Below are 6000 nucleotides of genomic sequence, written 5' to 3'. Positions count from 1 at the left end.
GGTAGCTATTTAAAGTGAACAACTCAGTCTTTTTGGTATATTCACATAGTTGTGCAATCATTACCACAGTCTAATTATAGAACATTTTCATTACTCCCAAAAGAAATCATGTGAATTGGGTGCAGTGGCACATGATTGTAATCCCAGTAGCTTGGGTTAGGCTGAGGCAGAAGGATTGCAAGTTCAAACCAGCTTCAGCAACTTAGTGAGGCCCTAAGCAACTTAGGGAGACCCTGTATCTAAATAAAATACATTTTTGGGGGGGTGCTGGGTATTGAACCCAGGGCTTTGTGTATGTGAGGCAAGCACTCTACAAATAAAATACATTTTCAAAAAAGGGTCAAGGATATGGCTCAGTGGTTGAGTAACTCTGGGTTCAATCCCAGGTGCCCCCCCCCACAAAAAAGCCATGTGATCCTTAGCCATCACTAGGCAGTCACTAACTAAAGGTCATTTTTCTCTATTCAAGAAGTAATAAAAATTTTTTCCACATTGAAAAGTTCAGGTTAACGTGGCTTCACTGGAAATTCTACCAAACATTTAAAAAAAGAATTTCAATCCTTCCTAAACTTTGGCAAAAAATAAAAGAAGAGGAGATTTATTCTACGAGACCAGTATTATGCAATGCTAAACCCATCAAAAAAATCACAAGAAAGGAGAACTACATACAAACTCTGGGAGGTGATACCAAGTCTTTCCAACATTCAGCTTTGAAAGTCAAAAGCCTTGATCTGTAACCAGCGTCAGGAAAGAATGTAGAATGGGCAATAGATGCAGACCCCACTACCTCTTTATGGTAGCTATTTCAGTTTGTCCACATGGATGCATGTTGATGCATGCCAATGAGAAGAAGCCTCCAGAAATGGGAGCTGTTCATAGCTTCCTCTAAAGTACACTCCATTTGCAGAAGCAGTTTGTGAAAGTTTGGAAGCTTCTGTCCTGTGAAGGAATTGCACTCATTTCAAGAGTGAGGACCAGGCAGGCCGTCCCATGCAGAACAATCCAGAACTCTCAACGTTCTTCACCCCTGCTTCACGTTGACACCTGAGAACCTTCATTCACATTAAAGCAAAGGAAATGATACTAATATATATACAAAAACCATTTCAATCAAATGATGTTTACTTCACCAGATTCAAGTTTAAAGATACAGCCTGGGATTGCTCATTTTCGCCATCAGACAATTCTATAGAGAATAATTTAGGGGACAAGATCTTGTGCGTACAGAGGGCCTCTGGATTTTTCCTAGTCCCTAACAGTAGTACATTTACCAAGAATCTATTTTAACCCTGCTGTCAAATTTCGACTAATAAAGACATATATATATATAAAGGAAGAACTCTAAGGTTGCTTGCTTACAAATAGTCCCTAAAATTTGTTCAGGATGTGCAGAGGAGAGTTTCTATAAGCTAAATAAGCAAGACACACAAAGGAAACATCTGTACGCATGCCTTGCTTTCTAGAAGAAAACTTGTCTTTTCTTCCAAAAAGACAGATAAATAGATCTGTGAAACAGAGATTATTGAAAACCTCAGTGGATGAAGTCTCAGAAATATGCACAAGTGACTTTAAAATGCCTGTTAATTTCAGTGACAAGGGACTCTCAAGCAGACTTTATAATCCTTTAATGATTTAGAGGACATTTCTACTATCTGATAAACAGTCATCTCAAGTCACCAGTATTTAACACTATAATCACTGGGGAATGTGTCGTTGGCCTCCGAAAGCCCCATTTCCCTCATTTGCCCCTGAGATTAACAGCATCCAAAAGACAGGTATTGTGTTTGCTCTGGAAGCATGGAGCCCCTTAAATCCCCCTGGCACCATCTGGACTAATTCTATTTTAAGACAAACTAGGTGAGGTCTTCTAATCACTGGCCAATCTCTTATCACAAAGTCAGAATTCTGTAACTTCCAGCCGCTTAATCCTTCTTGCTTTCCAATACCATATTAAGTGTTAGTCCTCAACTAACACTTTTTTTTTTCCATTAACAAAAAAATAGCAGAGGGTTGTAGTATAGGAAATCTGATGAATCATGAGGGTGAGCTCACAGGTTAAAAATGGGGACAACTAAAATACTAAATGAAGGGTGGAAAAGAACTTCTATTTCTATCAGTGTCTTTAGGTCACAAAATGTAGAGCAAAGGGCTCCTGGGAAGGCAAACGCATAGATAGATGTTGAAAAAAAAGGGGGGGGGGGCGCTGTCCGTTGAGGAGGGCGTCCAAGACAGCTCTGGGAAAAGTGCTCATTTTATTTTATTACATAATAAAATAGGAAAAATAAAGTTTTGGTTTTGTTTTTTTTCCAAAAGGACCAAGCCAAAGTAGTTTGTGGCATGTGCTATGAACTCATTCACAGAGGAACTGATATATTTTCGAGTTAAGTTGTCTAAAAATAGCTGTTTCATCAGTTCTGGGACATTTTTTCAGTCTTTTGCCAAGAATCCAATTAATGTGTGGGTTGTTTTTTTGGGGGGGGGGCAAATTTATGTGGTTTTTTTATCTCTTAATTTTTTATAAAGAATATTCATGCAGCTGAATGGATATGAATAATATGATATGTGAGAAGCTGGGCTGTTAAGTCTCCTAATGCCATTACTTGATTCCCTGAGGCCCAGGACTTTTACAAAGACCCATTAACTCAGTGAAGCTCCTCTTAATGCTCTGTTTCTCTCTGTGTCCAGGTTCTGCCATATTTCACTTCTGCAGAGAGCTGTTTCTCAGGTCCTGCCTTTGTGAAACCAGCAGTTTGAAAGGGCCAGTGAAGAGACCTGAAGGACAGGAAGTGGGCGCCAGGCATGCGCCATGACCCTTGCTCCAAGTTCCTGCAGGTACCAGGAAATTCCTCAGTCTAGAAGGTGAAACTGGCCTATCTTCTGGGGCACCAGTAAATGCTAATAAAACAACAAATCATGTCCAATACAGTAAGGAATAAAATGCACATGAACTTTTAAGGCAAAGACATTTTATGGTTATCTTTTCGTAAGTGGCCCACTTTGAGCTAAGCTTCTTATCTCTTGGAAGCCTCTCACCATGCATTATAAAGCAGAGTTTCAGGAAACTTCTCTGTTAGATTATTCATTTTGGAGAGTGTTAGGATTCATCTAATAAAACATTCAAAACAGATCACTAAGCTATGGATCTGACTTTTGGAATAGGCCTTAAAGATAATCTGGCCCAACCGAATCATTTTAAAGATGGAATTGAGAACAAAGATAAAAGGCACAGAGAGGTTTGGTGTGGGCTTTCCTTTCTCTGTAGTAATGTCCAGAGCTAAAGTTTTCCTGCATGGAGCTGTTCACGATTCTCCAAACACACGGCGGTGTCTTTGCTTACAGTTCTTCTTTTGCATGTGATGCTTTCCTCTGTTGGAAAAGTTTTACTCGCTATTCAAGACCTCAAAATCATGCTCCTGGGGAAATCTTCTCTATTCACGCAGGCAGGGTTAGCTGCTTCTTCCTCTTTGTGTCCTAACAGATCTTTAAATATGATTCTGTTTGAGTCCCTTTCCTCTTCAAACAAGAGAACCAAATCCTTTCATGAGCAATAGTCATCATCCTTCCATTTTCCCCCTTTTACAGCTAAGAGTCACAAAGAATTGTGAATTTCATATTCACTTTTTACTTCCTCACCTCCATTCAATCCTAAATTCAGTCCAGCTGGCTTCTGTCCCCGCTACTTGACTGAAATCACTTGTGGAAGAGACGGCAGTGACTTTGATGTGGCCCATTCCGCTGGCTGCTTCAGTCCTAAATGTACTTGTCCTCTCCTGAGCTGGCCACTCGGCTTCTGGGACACCCTTCTCTCCTGGTTTGCCCCCAGGGACTTGAGAAGCATTTCCCTCAATCTTGGGAGTTCATCCTTCCCTCCTGGATCTTTAGAGTTCCTTAGAGCTTAGACTTTAATAGTCCTTTTTGTTTTGTTTTTGGTCCTCTGGTTCATTCCATGGCTTCACATTCTTCATCTACATCAGGTCTATAGGAAAAGATCTGTCTCTGTCTCTTGTCTCTGTCTCTCCTCCGCCCCTGTCCTCTGAGTTCTAGATTGTCCATCCAACTTCTTGTCGCTATGACTAGTACTGTCATGATGATAAGTGATAAAATGTCACTAAAAATAGATGCTGACTCTTATCTTGTGAAACCGAACCAGGAGCAGAGCAGAGGCAGTCCTGGTAGTCTCGGGATGTTTTCTTTTTCTCTTTCTCTCGGTACACCATCTTCATTCTTTCTAGCCAACATGATCCCTTTACAGAGGACACATTCATCAACAACTCTGAATTTATAGGCTCACATCTCTGAAGCCCGAGTATAAAAATCTCTCTTCCCCCCATTCAGATTAAAAAAAAGGGATTTGACTGGTCCAGCGCGTCTCACATGGCTTCTCTTGAATCAGCCCCTGTCCTCTGGGAGTCAGGATATTGGAATTGATGTACATTGGGTCATACACACCTCATAATTGCCAGAGGAATAATCTTGGGTCAGGCAGTCACCTGACTGGTGTCAGCAAACTATTCAACATTTCCATTTTGATCTCTCCCAAGTATATCAGGTTGATATTGGCTGAAACATAACCAATACTATTCCTCCAAAAAAAAAAAACATGATTCTTAGCATCAGCGAAATGCAAATCAAAACCTCAATGAGATACCGTCTCACCCCAGTTAGAGTGACTATTATAAAAAAAATAATAGTAATAAATACTGATGAGAATGTGGAGAAAAATGGACTTCTAGATGCTGGTGGTGGGAATGGAAATTAGTGCAGCCATTAGGGAGAACAGGGTGGAGGTTCCTTGAGAAACTAAAAATGGATCTGCCGCAGGATCCAGCCACCCCACTGCTGAGTGCAGAGCTGAAGGAAATGACGTTGGTGTGCCAGAGAGATGCCTCATGGGCCTGCTTCTTCCCGTGGCACGACTCACAATGGCTAAGACACAGAATCATCCTACAGGCCCTCCGACAGGTGAATGGGTAAAGACAGTGAGGTATACAGATGCACCGGAGTGTTATTGTGCACAAGGAAGAGTGAAGTCCTGTCACTGCAGCAAAATGAACGGAACAAAAGGACACTGTCAAGTGAAAAAAACATCAGACGCGGAAAGGCAAGTTCTACACTTCTCTCTCATATGTGGAAGTTTTTTTTAAATTTTTTTAAAGCATCGACGAAAGTAAAATAACAATTACCAGAGATTAGGAGTGGGAGGGTGGAAAACAGTGCTTGGATCTGATCAGTATGGAACTCTATGGAATTATCACAATGAACCCCATTGATATGCACAATCAATACATTCTATTAAATTTTTTAAATGATTCTACCTTTAACCTCAGAAAGTGAAAGCATTTATGAAGTTCCTCAAGCCACCAACTTAAGAGTTATGCTCATCAGTCTCCCTTTCTGTTACCCAATATTCGTCCATCAGCCTATTATCATAGCCTGTGCATCGTTTGAGATCCATCTTGGATCTGTCCACTTCTTCCTGCCTGAGCATGCCCTCATAGTTCAAGTTGACGGCCTCCCATACCTAGATGACTTCAATAGCTTTCCGACTGGTGGGTCCACTCACTCTTGATCCTCTCATCGTCTTTATTCTCGAAGTAGAGTGATTTCCTAAAAAATGAAAACTTTCCATACTTAGATCTTGCTTAAAACCTTAGAAAAGCCAGGTGTGGCGGTGCATGCCAATAATCCCAGTGGCTTGGGAGGCTGAGACAGGAGGATCCTGAATTCAAAGCCAGCCTCAGCAAAAGTGAAGTGCTAAGCAACTCAGTGAGACCCTGTCTCTAAATAAAATACAAAATAGGGCTGGGGAGGTGGCTCAGTGGTCGAGAGCCCCTGAGTTCAATCCCTGGTACCTCAGAAAAGCTTCCATTGCTCTTGCATCCGGAATCTTTCCCTCTGGTATCCAATTTCAGCTTTCTCTCCTATCATTACCTTTCCCACCCTCTCCCCTTCCTCTCACTCGGGACATTTAAACTGTATCAGTCTTTCAACTTTTCAAAA

Source organism: Ictidomys tridecemlineatus, chromosome 8 (assembly GCF_052094955.1).
Source record: "Ictidomys tridecemlineatus isolate mIctTri1 chromosome 8, mIctTri1.hap1, whole genome shotgun sequence".
Lineage (NCBI taxonomy): Eukaryota > Metazoa > Chordata > Mammalia > Rodentia > Sciuridae > Ictidomys > Ictidomys tridecemlineatus.
Note: the sequence above shows the minus strand (reverse complement) of the source record.